This window comes from Phaenicophaeus curvirostris, chromosome 9, assembly GCF_032191515.1.
Source record: "Phaenicophaeus curvirostris isolate KB17595 chromosome 9, BPBGC_Pcur_1.0, whole genome shotgun sequence".
NCBI lineage: Eukaryota > Metazoa > Chordata > Aves > Cuculiformes > Cuculidae > Phaenicophaeus > Phaenicophaeus curvirostris.
Genome location: NC_091400.1, coordinates 26790764 through 26804717, shown reverse-complemented (window position 1 = coordinate 26804717; position 13954 = coordinate 26790764).

The window sequence follows — 13954 nt, the reverse complement described above, 5'->3', positions numbered from 1 at the left end:
CTTATTATGCTTTTGTAATACTTGGATGAATGTTAGGTGCCTTCCATCCACCTTCTTTGTAAAAGGAATTTGCACTAAACTTTGGAAAGTACAAGGCAGTTTAAAACTTTAACTCCTGTACATGCAGCTGTGTTTTGTCAAAGGTAACAGGGTGGTGTTTCATGCTTGTGGCTCTTGACTCTGCCACTGGCCATGAGTTGATTTGCTCCTTGCTGCTTTTCTCCAGGGACCACAGTCTGCTGCTGGCCCTTTGGAGGCTCCTCAGTCACTGTAAAGATCCTCATGCCATTGCTTGCAGCTTCCAGATTCTTTGCAGTGCTCAGGTTTGTGAGTTTACCTAGAACTGGATTTATCTAGTTTCATTCAGGGCAGTACGATGCACTTGTGGCACCAAGCCCCATACAACCAGACCCAGCTCTTCAGCCTCTTGAATTCAACAGCTACAAACTCTATCTCCTTTTACCTTTAACTAGTCACTTACACATGGTACTTCTTCCTCTAGCTAATGTAGAATCATAAACTGGTTTGGGTTGGAAGGGACATTTAAGATCATACAGTTCCACCTGCCTTCCACAGGCAGGGACACCTCCCACTGGATCAGGTTGCTCAAAGCCTCATCCAACCTGACCTTGAACACCTCCAGGGATGGGGCATCCGTGACTTCTCTGGGCAACCTGTGCCAGTGCCTCACCACCCTCACAGGAAATGTCTTCTTTATATCTCATCTAAATCTCCCCTCTTTCACCTTAAAACTATTCCTCCTTGTCCTGTCCCTGCACACCCTGATGCAGAGCCCCTCCCCAGCTTTCCTGTAGCCCCCTTGTAGTACTGGAAGGCTGCTGTAAGGTCTCCCTGGAGCCTTCTCTTCTCTGCTTCTCTGGACTAAACAAGCCCAACTCTCTCAGCCTGTACTTGTATGTGAGGTTCTCCAGCCCTCTGATCATCTTTGTGGCCTCCTCTGGACTAACAGATCCATGTCCTTCCTGTGGATCACCTCCTGCCCTCCACTTTAGAATGACTTTCTATGTTGAATACATATGCTTCCTTCAGTCATTAGCACCCCTGTTCAGAACAGATCGTGTATCTTTGGTTATTTTCTGCATGCCATTCTACAGGTGTCTGGTAGCTTACACCTTTGGTAAACTACAGATGTTTTACTTGATATAGTATTTAACCCATTACCTGCACTTTTAAGTCCCTCACAATTTGTTGCACAGCTCTATTAATGACTTCGTATTAGGCTGTCGGCACCATATTTCAAAGCCATTTTTTTAAGCACTTAAGTAGTATTTTGGGGAAAATCTTACTTAATGCCAGGTTATTAAAAGCCTATAAGATTAAGTCACCTACGTTAATTCTCAAACACGAGAATGTGCAGTGGATGCAAAAGAGTTGACATTCTAAATGTACCTGGTTCCACGTGTCTGGGTGGTGGTTTTCTGTTAGACCTTGTGACCTAAGAGCCATTATTCTTCTGCAAGGAGACCCTGAGATAAGCAGTCCATATGAAGTGGAGTAGAAAGTTCCTTGAGTGAGGACGGGTCGATAGAAAGTTTTTCTTGGTAGAGTCTGTGAAGGAAGAATATCAAAATTAAACCAACTCAGTAGTGTCTATCTTTTGGTAAATAAACCAGTTAGGGTAAAGTTGCATCCTGAAGTGTCAATCTCCTGCTTCATGCAATGCTAATTCACTCTTTCCTTGGCACTAATACCTTCTCCTCTCACTCATCACCCAGTGACAGTACATTATGTAACAGAAAGGCAAGCATGGTTAGAATCAGATTTCTGCCAGCATTAACTTCTCCCCCTTGTTGGTTATATCCCCAGCTTCTGGACGTTATTAGAGTCTTCAGAATACACAGGAGGACATTTAGGCACCATGTTCCGGTGTAAGTGGCAACCCACAAGAGATTGCCTAGAACTACTTTGTCTATTTAAGTACACAAGCTACTTGGCATGTACTGTCAGAGCTATATGGTTGCAAAGCAATGTATTTCTAGGTATATGGTTAGCTATACAATTGATTTGCTCAAGACGTATTAGATTCCAGGACTCCAACAGTCTTAAAATACTACAAGGCCTTTCCCTCAGGAATATTTTTCCTTCTTTCTTGCTTTCCTTTGCCTATTCTGAACCCAGAAATTTGGGCTATAATCAGTGCAAAGTCTTTTGAATTCCATCCCCCAGAACTATGAGAATAAGCTTTTGATATCAAGAGACAAATACAGAGTCTATTAATTTACATTAATATGAATACATCCACAATAATAACTTGGAAATACGTATTTGCTCCCAGGTAAATAACTAGAGAAAAATGTAAATAAGAAAAATGCCCTAAGCTTTAGGAGATCTAGTTGCCAGCTTACCAGCAAGTCAAAGAGAACAGTCAAAAATTCCTGTTTTCTTACATCACTCTTCTTGCAACCGCAAAGAAAATGCCACTTGAAATATTCCTAATTTTCTCACAGTCACATTTTATTCCTCATTGTTCAAGAAGAGAGGTTCTGCGGTAAGGCAGAATACAAGGAACTATTCCCATTCCAACTCTGCTTGTATGACCAGACAGTGTCACCGTAAACGAATGTCAGACCCTCGGGCAAATTGAAATTTCAAATGCTGAGCTGCAATACTCCCTTGAAGAGCACATGGTGAGCTGTCCTTTCCCACAACAGGATGCATCCCAGTGCCTCTGCTGGTCTCTGGGAAACTCAAGTGTAACACTGCCCTCTCTGTCTCCTATTAAAGAGAGTGATTTTGCCTGTGAACGGAAGACACAGTTAAATTGGGAATACCTCTACCAATTTAAGGCAGAGGTATTACTGTATTACTGACAAATCATCTGTTTGCATGCTTGTTTACTAATAACATGCACCATGTCAGAACTGTGCTGCCTGTTAAGGTACAGGTCATTTGTACCTCATTCTTTAACTCCAGCAGCAGAAGCCCTTGTTTTTAGGCACAGTAGCACCACATTCCTATAGATAAACAACTGAAATAAGGCATCACAAAAACATGAAAAGAGGAGTGAAAGCACAGGATGTTTTCAAATGACCCAATGCAGTGGCTCTGTGTTTGCATTAATATGGCTCTTCACTGCAATAGTTAGGGAATTATTCACTATTCCAGTACTGCTGATTTTTAGGAGTTTTTTAAGGTTCTTTAAGATTACTTCAGGAATGGATGCAATAATTCTCCTGCATTCACTCCCACTACAATGGTAAGTCCCTTACAATTTATTTTTGCTGGTGCTATCCAATCATGAGGACTTGGAGGAGGTGTTTGGGTATTTAAGGAGATATTTGTTTTTTTAACATAGCATTCTAATACACTGTTTCCTAAAACAGAATCTCTTTCAGTACACAGAGTGCAGTTTCCTGTATGGCTTGAATGTACATTTAAGTAACAAGAGGCCACTGTTGAAGTGATATATGGAAATATACCACATATTTCCATATATACTAATGGAAAGCTTGAGACTAATTCCAAGTCTTGTTTCTTGCATCTGATAGTATTGGTGAACAAAGTAATCTGTGTCTCATTTTAAGCACAGCTCAGAATGGGATGAGCTAGGATGGAGGTGTTTAAGGAGAGTGTGCAGCGAGTTCAGAAGAGACAACTAAGTTTTCAGTGGCTGATTTTATTCCTTGTGACTATAATTCTTTTCACAGTGCCAGGAAGCTGTTAGAGGAGCCCAAGGAGATGACAAAACATTTGTCTTCATGTGGATGCAGATTATTTTGGCCTGAGAGCTGATTTGTATGGAATTTCCAGTGGGTATGCTCCTCTAGCATTTGTGCTGTCCCTGGGACTCTTCCATGAAATAAGATAGACAAATATGAAGCTGAGTGAAAGCTTCACATGAGATAGGTAAATACTTGCCTCTTTAAAGCTTGCAGAGAAGCTTAAAAGTGAATGAGCTATATTTGGCAGACAATACTTTTTTAAAATACAGAGGTCAGTTATGTCAAAAGGACTTGAATGACTTAATTTGTGGAAGACTTCACATTTGCTGATAATAATAGAAAAATAAAATGGGACAGAAGGAAAAGAATCTTTGGCCACAACACCTTGAGATTGAGAAAGCACTATCTGTGTAATATATATTACTTGCCCTGTCACTTTTATTTTGTTTAATCCAAACTGCTTAACATATTGCAAAGAAGTAAACGATCATCCAGGCTTGGTGAGAAATTGCCCAAGTTAGAGCTGGAAACCCCTGAGTAGTATTCCAAATTTGTATTTAGAGTACCACCATTTTTGCCAGAGATCCTTTATCTGGGACCACTTCAGCTCGACAGTACTTTGCTTCTGAAATTCAGTACAGGGGAAATGAGAAATTCACATTATAGATGACAATGTTCTTTACTCCAATTTGTTGAAAAGGGAGAGCTGAAATGTCAGCTTTTCTGTATCTGCTTTCTGTGCTAACAATTGATGTTTAGGAGAAGCTGTGAACTGTTCAAGCCTCCGGCAGAAAACAGCAAGCATCTGTTGTAAACAAATCCTTAGTAGAACTCTAGATGCTGCAGCCTAGCCTGAAGAGAGGTTTCTACTTTAACCTTCCAGTGCAGAAAATGTTCTGAACAGTTGGACTTTTGTGTAACTGAAGATCTGTGGCCCTTTCCTGAAGAAAGGAAAGACAAAGGCAACTTGGCTTCATTGTAATCAATCAAGACAAAAGTAAAGCATCAGATGCTGAAGAGGAGAATAGTTCAGAGAGAAGCTGGGAAGGTAATCGCTTGCTTTCACAGCCAGGGCTGCTTGGACCTTCTTTGGAGAAGTCCAAACTGTTAGGCCTCCCCTGCAGGATTCCAGGAGATGTGGGGAGGACCACCCACCTGAAATTCAGGTTCAGTTTGACGGTGAACACAAAGTGCTGATCTGCACATAAATTGCCACAATAACTGCACTGCTCTCACTTTATGCTTCTTGCTACGCAAGTTCATTATATGGGTTCTCTTGCTCTTTGTGTCTTAAAATAGTAAATCTTAAATCACTATCATGCTATAATTATTGTATTGTATTCAGCTGAAGAGGGACACCCACGCTTCCAAGAACATCTGCACGTTGCATCAACTGGCAAAAGGCTTCAGCTCAAGCAGACAGAGTTATTTTGATGAAAGCAATGTAAATAAGCCCTGTGTGCCTTGAAAGCCCTTAGGAGTTTCATGGCTATCTCCTGAGCACTGAAGGAGTTTCCTTGGGCAGCCAACAATGCTCCTGTGCTGGAATAACACACCACAGCTATCATGTACATTTTTGCTAACATCAATCAAATAAATTTACTAGAACTGCTTTGTAATAAGAGCCATAAAAATAAATGCATATATTGTTCTTTATATAGAAGAAGGGAATTGCTATTGACCAGACAGCATCAATAAAGACACTACCCATAACACGCAATATTAATTTTATCAATGAGCATTTAACTAGTGAAATCTTATTTCCGTCACATGGACAAAATCGAGTTTTAAATTGGATTTTATTAATAGGTGTGGTGAAAAAAAGCACTTCCATTGTGATTTCTGAAGTACCACAACAGGAAAAATTACTGGACAAAAATTAACCTATTTAATTTGACTTTTAGTATATTTTTATTTCAACAAAGGAGGTATTACCATATGGAAATATTTTTGGGGAAAAGATATACTTTGGTGACTTTTTGCTCATGTCTTCAAAGTTGACAGGTTATAGCCAAATCTTATTAATTTCTGAGTTCTAAGATTCTAAAAGTATTAAATGAGTTCACAGTCTCTCAATGGATATCCACACGGTTAACTCTTCGCGTCAGCATTGGCTCTTCAGTTACATTCTTTGTGATAGGAGAGAGATTTGTTTAGACTTTCAACTCCCTAAGATATGTTTTGTTGTCTCTGAAGCCGCAATCTCAGCTGGTCGGAGTGCGAAACCATTGTTTTCATCTTATATCCATGTTAGACTTTTGACCCCTGTTATGTTCTTACTGTTGTTCTGGCTGGTCGACTGCAGTCAACAAGAAAGAATTCACTTTCCTTCCCACAGTCAGTCACAGAATAGCTGAGTCTTGACAGCGCTGCTTTAGATCATCTAATTCACCCTCTGCTCAAGTGAAGTCATCTACAGCAGACTGCTCAGGGCTGTGTCCAGTTGGCTTCAGAGTACTCTAAAGTTGGAGATTCCATAACCTTTGGGGACAACCTGTCTTTGCATTTGACCACCTTTATAGTAACAAAGTGTTTTCTTCTGTTCAGATGGAAATTGCTGGTTTTAAATTTGTGCCCTTTGCCTCTTGTCCTGTCTCATTCAGCAAAAAGTCTGAAACAAGATTTTCATTGTATGATATTTTGTTCTGATATGGACTTTCTCAATAAAGGCTGCACTGAACAATCAAATGCCTACAACTAAGTTAAATCTAGCTCCTCATAAGCTTTAGGTTAGTACAGTTTTATAATAATGTGACTACCAACACAAATATTTGGGTGAAATCTTGTTGGGAAACAGCATGTTTAATCAGACATAGTAAAGGTGTCTGTCCTTTGGTTCGGAGCAACAGCTCGAAATACGAGTTACAGACTTTTTTGGTACTTGGGCCTGCCCAGCTACTGGTATGTGATAAGGCAAGTCTTTTAAAACACTTTTCAAACCAATTTATAGCCAGGAAAAATAAGAAAAAACTTTGTTAAGAGAGCATTTTCATGCCACAGTTATCATTACATTTCATAATGTAAATTGCTAACAGTAATACTGATATTTGAAGTCCTTTTAACAGCACAGAGCCAGCATGGTCAAGGAAAACTGCCAAGTTTCATCTTGGCTATCACATCATCATAAAGTTGCTAGCTATATGGGACTGAAAGCTAATTCCTAGAGAAACAGCAGAACCTTAAATAATCCAGCTCAGTTGCTGAATTTCAGATACAATTTGTAAGGTTCGACTGAAACTAAGTACTTTTGCATTTGTAAAAGCCTAGAAATGTTGACAGACAGCAAAGTAAGTAATCCCTGGGACATGGAGTATCTGTCATTCTGCAGTAAAACTAGGATTTTCCTTTTTCAAACTTTTTGCCCAAGTCTCCTAAAGCCCTGCTCTCCAGTTCCACAAACCTTTATTCTTCTAAAGGGCCAAATAGTTTGTGCTTTACCCTTTGTCATGCATGTTCCCTGCTGGCCTAAGTTCAATGGAGAGACAATTCATTATTACACTGGAAAATCAGCTGCAAATCATATCTGTGGGCTGGATTACAGCTGCCCCTCTCCTTTATTTCTCTGCATGACACACACTTTGTTTTCCAGGGTGGTTCTCCTGTGTTTTATGCTGCTGTTTCATGAATTTTGGGGAGGGACACTGTAAAGTCAGGGAAGCTTGCCATTCTTTGTGTTGATACTTTACTGTAATCATCAAGGTGTAAAGACGGGCTGTGCAAGCTCCATAAGTAAATATCTGTCATCAGATGAACTGGAAGAATTGGAAAAATCAGACAGCTTTCAGACACACAATGTGTGGTAACAAGCTGGCAGGGCAGGTAAAAGCAGCAGCTTTCAGAAGGAAAAGAAGAAATTGCAAATAAATCTTCAGAGTTTAGCTAGACAAGTGCCCTGTATGAAAGACCAGCAGCATCTTTGAACCCTACATATGGACCTTCAGAAAAATGCATCAAATGACCTCACAAGTGTCCAAGTGGAATTCCAGAACCAGGGCTCCAAAGTGCACTTGCAGAGATGATCATTAAAAGACTAAAATGCCCAGCTCCCTGTAGGTGAATATTTCTCACAGAATGATCCCTAATATGATCCGTCAATACTGAACATAAGGCAAAATTTGCAAAATACCTTCTAGTTTGGGTAACTCTGCTGGTTACCAAAACCTAGGAACTCAGCCGCAGTGGAATGACTGGAGATCCATGGCAGAAGTACCGAACTGCTTAATTCTGTAAGCATCAGACGTGGAAGATTATTGATACTGTGAAATATCAATTTTAGTGCATTATGAAACTGAGTCCTAACAGGTATGCTGGTCCTTAAAAGTGAAATGGTTATGCCAAGAAAATAGGTTTCAGTTTCTCTGGTATCCAACTTCAGAATGCTGCCAAGAGGTTATTTTTCTATTGCTTTTACTGAGTAATCAATGTGATTGTTGTTGACTCACTGTCTGCAAGGCACTAGAGCACATTGAAATCATTGCAGTTGTTCGATGATGGTAACTAGTTGCGATTGCTGCACAGGACCTTTCTCAGTGAACAACAAAATAAACAGCCCTGTTCTCTCACTTCAAAAAAATTCCAAGATAGTAACTCTACCACAAGCCAATGGATTTGAAAACAAAAAGACCGAGGGGGTTGTTAAATATTTCCACAGCCAGCAATACAGTAGCAACAGTTTATATAGATTGCATGGCTAGGATTTTTTTAACTTACCTTTGCTAAAATTTGTGCAGACAGAAGAGACTGTATTTCTGATTGCCTTCTCTCCCTGACAATGAACACTGAAAAAAAATATAGCATTTTCACTTCTGGTGTCGAAGGCAACAACAATGTGTTTGTTCAGTAAAATATTCTTTATGTATAAGAGCAGAGGCTTAACTTTTTAGCTGAGTAGAGGGGCTTTTGAGGGGGGAGCAAGGAGAGAATGACAATTTTACTTAGCATTATAAATTAGGTATTTTTACTGAATGCTGCAAAAAGGGGTAAAAACATGCAAAGAAAATGGGGTTTTTTTGTAATCAAGGGAAAATGGCTGTGAATGTCCATTCTTTATTGAAGCGTTCTATAGTCTGAAGTCCCACAAGTTCAACTCTGCTTAGAAAAGAGCACACTGAGTTTCTTACTAGGAAGAGAAGTAGCTGAATTATTCACTCAGAAGTGAATTGAGGCTTGTCTAAAATCTCATGTCCCTCATCATGGGCTCCACTTCTTTGTTACACAGGGAGAGTTCAGTCACTTCCTACTAGTAATGTTCTTAAGTTTCAGTTTGTACAAGAAGAAAACTGTATGGTGGTGTGAAAAATGGCTCAACTCCTCTGGGGAATCCATATTCAAGGATGCATGTTTATAATGTGTTTTGGTGTTTCAAGCATACTTGTAGCCACCTAGACAGAGCAGAACAAATATAGTATCCAGCTTTCCCAATCAAGTATACAAATTTTAGGATATACTTCCAGTGAAAAATTCATACGGTAAGTAAAGATAACATGTTTGTCTAAGTTTGTCTGCTGTGCTGCGGAATTACTACCCGCCTGCGTTTTAATGATTTGCAGCATCATCTGCAAGTCATGAGCAGAAATGCCAGTTCTATAGGGAGCAGACAGAATTATAAAAGTAAGTGAAGTCTGAAATAACAGTTTGGCTTTCTGTGGACCAATGCCCATATTTTTTTATCACTTTAGTTCATATAGGTTTGCTTTTGAGATGTTTGTTTATTCAGAAGGCTTTCTGTTTTGCTTTTTAAACACCAAAAATAACCTTCGAACAGAAGTCCCCATTTTTATTAAAACAAAACCCGGAGCTTCAATTGACCTTTTACTGTAACCATACTGAACTACTTACCAATTCATCACCAAAAGTTTGAGCAGAGTATATCTGTTAAAGAAATTCATGACACTATCGGAGAACAGAAGCCCACAGAATTTTCATTACTCTCATGCCTAGAAATGTAAGGCAAGTCAAAGCATTATACCAGCACAGAATAAAAACACCCTCTGCTCCAAAGAGCTTGCTATCAAAGTACAGGGAGACAAGAAATGACAGCATACTGACTGGTAGGGAGCAGGTAACACTAAGACAATATAGGTCAGTGCTGACGATATGGGCAGCAGGCTCTGTGTGCCTGCAGCCAAAGTCTCTCACGACGATTTCCGCCAGCAGTGGCAAACTGCAAGAAGGCAAGGAAATCGTGCATGTTGGAAACTCCTCAGTGGATGACGGCAATGAGCATCACCGGCTGAGAGGATGTGAGAGCTAGCAAGCCAACACTGTCTGAAAGATGATAGGTGAGCTGGAGACAGATCAAGGCTCTTGGTAGTGAAGACCAGCAATATCTATCTCATTTAATAGAAAAGGGGGAGTTAAAGGAGGAGTTGCATGGCAATAACAGTCAAAGCAGTGGGCTGAGAGAGGACAGGATGAAGATGAAAAGGGCTCAGACTGAGCTGGACATAGCCGTAATGGCACACTTGTATGCTGTCTACAGACTTGTGATAATTGCCCTGTCCCTTCCATTAATTAAGGCTCGGAAGAAGGATGTCATAGCAACTGAAAGAGAGGTCAATGAGGATCCAGAGAAGGCAGTTAGCAGCATAGGTAATAATAAAGGCCACACTGCAGAGTTAAATAAAGAAGAATGTCTCTTCATTCAGAGGCCTCACATGAGCACTTGGGAAATCAAAATCCAAAGTGATGATAGGCTGGATGAGAGCCCTAGCAGAAGAGTTTATGAAGAAATGGGCACATGGCTTTACACTTCTGTAGACTGAGAAGCTCTGTTTATAGAATTGCAGTGGATTCTCTTCTCTAGGTCTGTGTGATTTTGGACTTTGTGTGAAAGGTTTCAAGTTGCAGCAGGGAAAAACTCTTTATAAAGTCTCTGATCTCAATGGTCATGACTGAATCTTGCCAAAATCTTGAACGCTGTTGTAATCTGAGCTAAATCCTGCTTCTGCTTCAGCTGCTGCATCTGCTTTGTCTTGGGCGGGACACCTGTCATTGAAATCTTTTACAGACCCATCTAAAATATCCCCTGGCATTATTAATTTGCACTTACTCTTCAGACTGTTTTCAGAAACTATTTGAACACAAAACTTTGACAATTCAGTGATGTTAGTGAGTGGTGTGTTTCTCCCTCCTCATCCTGCTCAAATTCCTGAAAGCACCGGGCACAGCACAGACGAGAACAGCAAAGCACAGGGCACCTGCAATAGCTGTGAGCTGCCACGACTCAAGCTGCAATCACTGATAAACCTGTCTGCTTATTACTGCAGTAACAGAATTTTCTCACCATTGGACTGACAACCATTTTGTTCAGTTTTTTTTACAGAATCACTGATGGTATTTCTAGAAAGGACAGAATTTCTTCCACAGGGATGTAAGACAAGACAATATGTGCCAGGAAAAATAGCTTTGTGATCATCAGGGCAGTATGTGTATTTTCTGCAAATCATTTGAAAACAAAAGTGCTATTATGCAAGGAGAAAGATGATAATTCTCTAATATCAAATGAGACTGCACTTTGTTTACCTTCTGGTTATCCTGAACTATTATTTCTCAAGCCCTAGGGTTTTCATTTTGATTGCTGTGTGTGGGTACAAATTGCTTCTTATTGTTCCTCTTCCCTCAGCCTTTTCATCACAGATCTGGCTGTCTCCTTTACTGTCCCCTACCTGACCTGTCATCTGTGCAGCTCCTCCCCGTGATAGGCTCTAGTCACTGAGTTCTCTGTTTCAGAACTAACAACTACCTAAGCAGGTGAGATTAAAAAACAAACGAACAAAAACCAAATGGTACAAACTGTTCTTGCTGTAAGCAGTACCAGTTCTATAGTCATCCTGACCCAGACCTGGCACTGCTGTCTGGCAGTTGCCACTGTGCACACCTCTACTGGCAGTCAATACAGAGAAAATGCTTGAAAAATAGAATTTCTTTTCCGTTTTATCTCACCTCTTCTGTACCAATAATCCTTTTTTTTTCATTGAGTCCTATCCTAGCTGGGAAACTCACAGTTCTTTGATAATCTTTCATAATGTATCCTTCCAGCAAAGGCAACAAGGCAGCCTGGAAACCACCGTCTGCTGACCCTACCTTTCAGCCCACTGAAGACTGAGCTGCCTGTGGCACAGACCTGATTTATTATTGGCAAGAGAATAGCAAGAGAAGTTTCCTTTAAGTTCTGTATCTAATTATTACCTGAAAGATGGGGAGGTTTTCCTATCTGCATTGATACAACAACTACTCTATGGCTTTGAAAATAATATTTGTCCCAGCCTACAGAAGGCACTAAACTGCACCAGCACAATCAGTTTTATTTCATGCATGCAAGAAGGGCTGGGAAGGTCAGAACTCTTATTTGGAAACTGGAAGTAGAGAAGCTTACAGAGTTTGGTTAACCAGAATTCCCGGAGGCTTTGTACCCTGGTTAAGCCACAGGTCACAGGGAAGGATGAATCTGAGAGTTCAGCCTACAACACAAGGTAACAAGCTTTTTTTGGAGACAATGCAAATCCAACTTGGCTGCGCTGGAGAGCTCTTTGTGTAACTACTCTGCCCTCAGACGGTGTGAGGAAGGACAAGAGGCACAAAGGTGGGTTGACCTTTCAAGCTATCTGGCCTTGAAGCCAGTAGCCACTAGAAGAAGCTGGAAATACTACTGGGGAAACTAAGGCAGAGCACCTGCTGGGTTGCATCCTGCTGTAAATAAGCAGCCTAATGCCATGTTAAAAAGCTAAATTCACACCAAGAAAGAGATCATTGATACGATATTTTCATGTCAGTGGAGAAGATTTTTTTTTCCTTTTGGTTAGTCTTAGATAAAATCTTTGTGTTTGAATGGACTTCCCTGAACCATCCGTCCTGGTCTGGTCCTTCTGAACTCAGTCCAGCCCTGTGATTCCCACCCTCCTACTGCAGGACTAAACAGCTCTGCAGCATTACACACTTGCTGGCTGCACCAAGCCATTTCTGCTTCTGCTGTTCACCATAGATCTTGGCTATAAAATTAGAACTACTTGTGGGATGAATCATTCACTTCTACAGTTTCTGCTGAGCAGTAACCATGTTGATTTGATTTGCTGTTTTCTATTTTGTCTATTGATTTTTGGGTCATCCCAGCAGCACGCTCCTATAAAAGGCCATACAGAACTTTGTACTCCGTTTAACAATTCTGTTTACAAAGGGCGGTCTCACATCCATGTCCCCTTGCCAAGTTACTCCAGGCATGAAGAACTAAAGCTAATATCTATGATTAATAGAGCACAAAGAAGATATATATTACACAACTCTCTCCCTGCTTTGTCGTTTGGAGTGCCAAAATCACAGCATGCTGTCTGGGAACAGCTAGGAAGTGGGAGAGTTCCCACCTGACAGATCTTAGCCGTTAAAAGGCAAAAAGAACACAGATGGTTGAAACCAGATTTCTGTATAAAATGAGCAACCAGTTTTCACCTGCGTATCTAAGCAGCTAAGTTGGTTGCAGGTACCAGTAGGAAAGTTGGCCTCTGAAAAATCTTCTGAGAGAAACCTGTTTTCAGATGTTCCAACCACTAGCAAGCAATGCCACACTGAATACTCAGGGCTCACAATTTCTGTGTAGGAGAAATGATGTAAGGAAAGCTTCTGTAAACTCAGATTTTATAGTGTGGCATCGCCTTTGGAAAGGCAGGTATTGAAAACAGATACACTTTCAAGCGAATAATCAATAAGTCCTTCCTCTATCCCTGTCACTTACAGAAAGAAACTTGCGTATGTAGAAGGCAAGCACAGTATTATTTAAAGGGTAGGTTTGTTATCCCCAAAATGTCTTACAGGGGTAAACACTATCATTCTCCCCATTATAACATGGGGAAAAAAAAATTCACCCAATTTCCTTGTTCTGTGCATTCCTCATTTGTAGTAACTTAGATACCAGAACTGTATCTGTGCTCAAAGAAGAGTGGGAGTTTACCATTACCAAGAAGTTTATTCCCCTCTCCTCATGCTGACTTTGGAAACCTAGGTGATATTTTGTAAACCTTATGGAAGCCCAGGTAAGCTTTCACTAATATGTCTCAGGGACATTAATGCTTGGCTGACTACGCCCCTGGTCTTGTAACCCCAACTCTTGGTGTTTCCCAACAGCAGTCTGTTTATGCCCTAAGCAGCAGATTATTTGTTCCTTCAGTCCATTGTGTATTCCTGCAACTGAGCAAAAACCTAATTCCACAGAGCTCCCAGCCAAAGAAGAGGACATCGTTCCCTCTCACTCAGTGTGAAAGAACTCCTGTGATCATTGG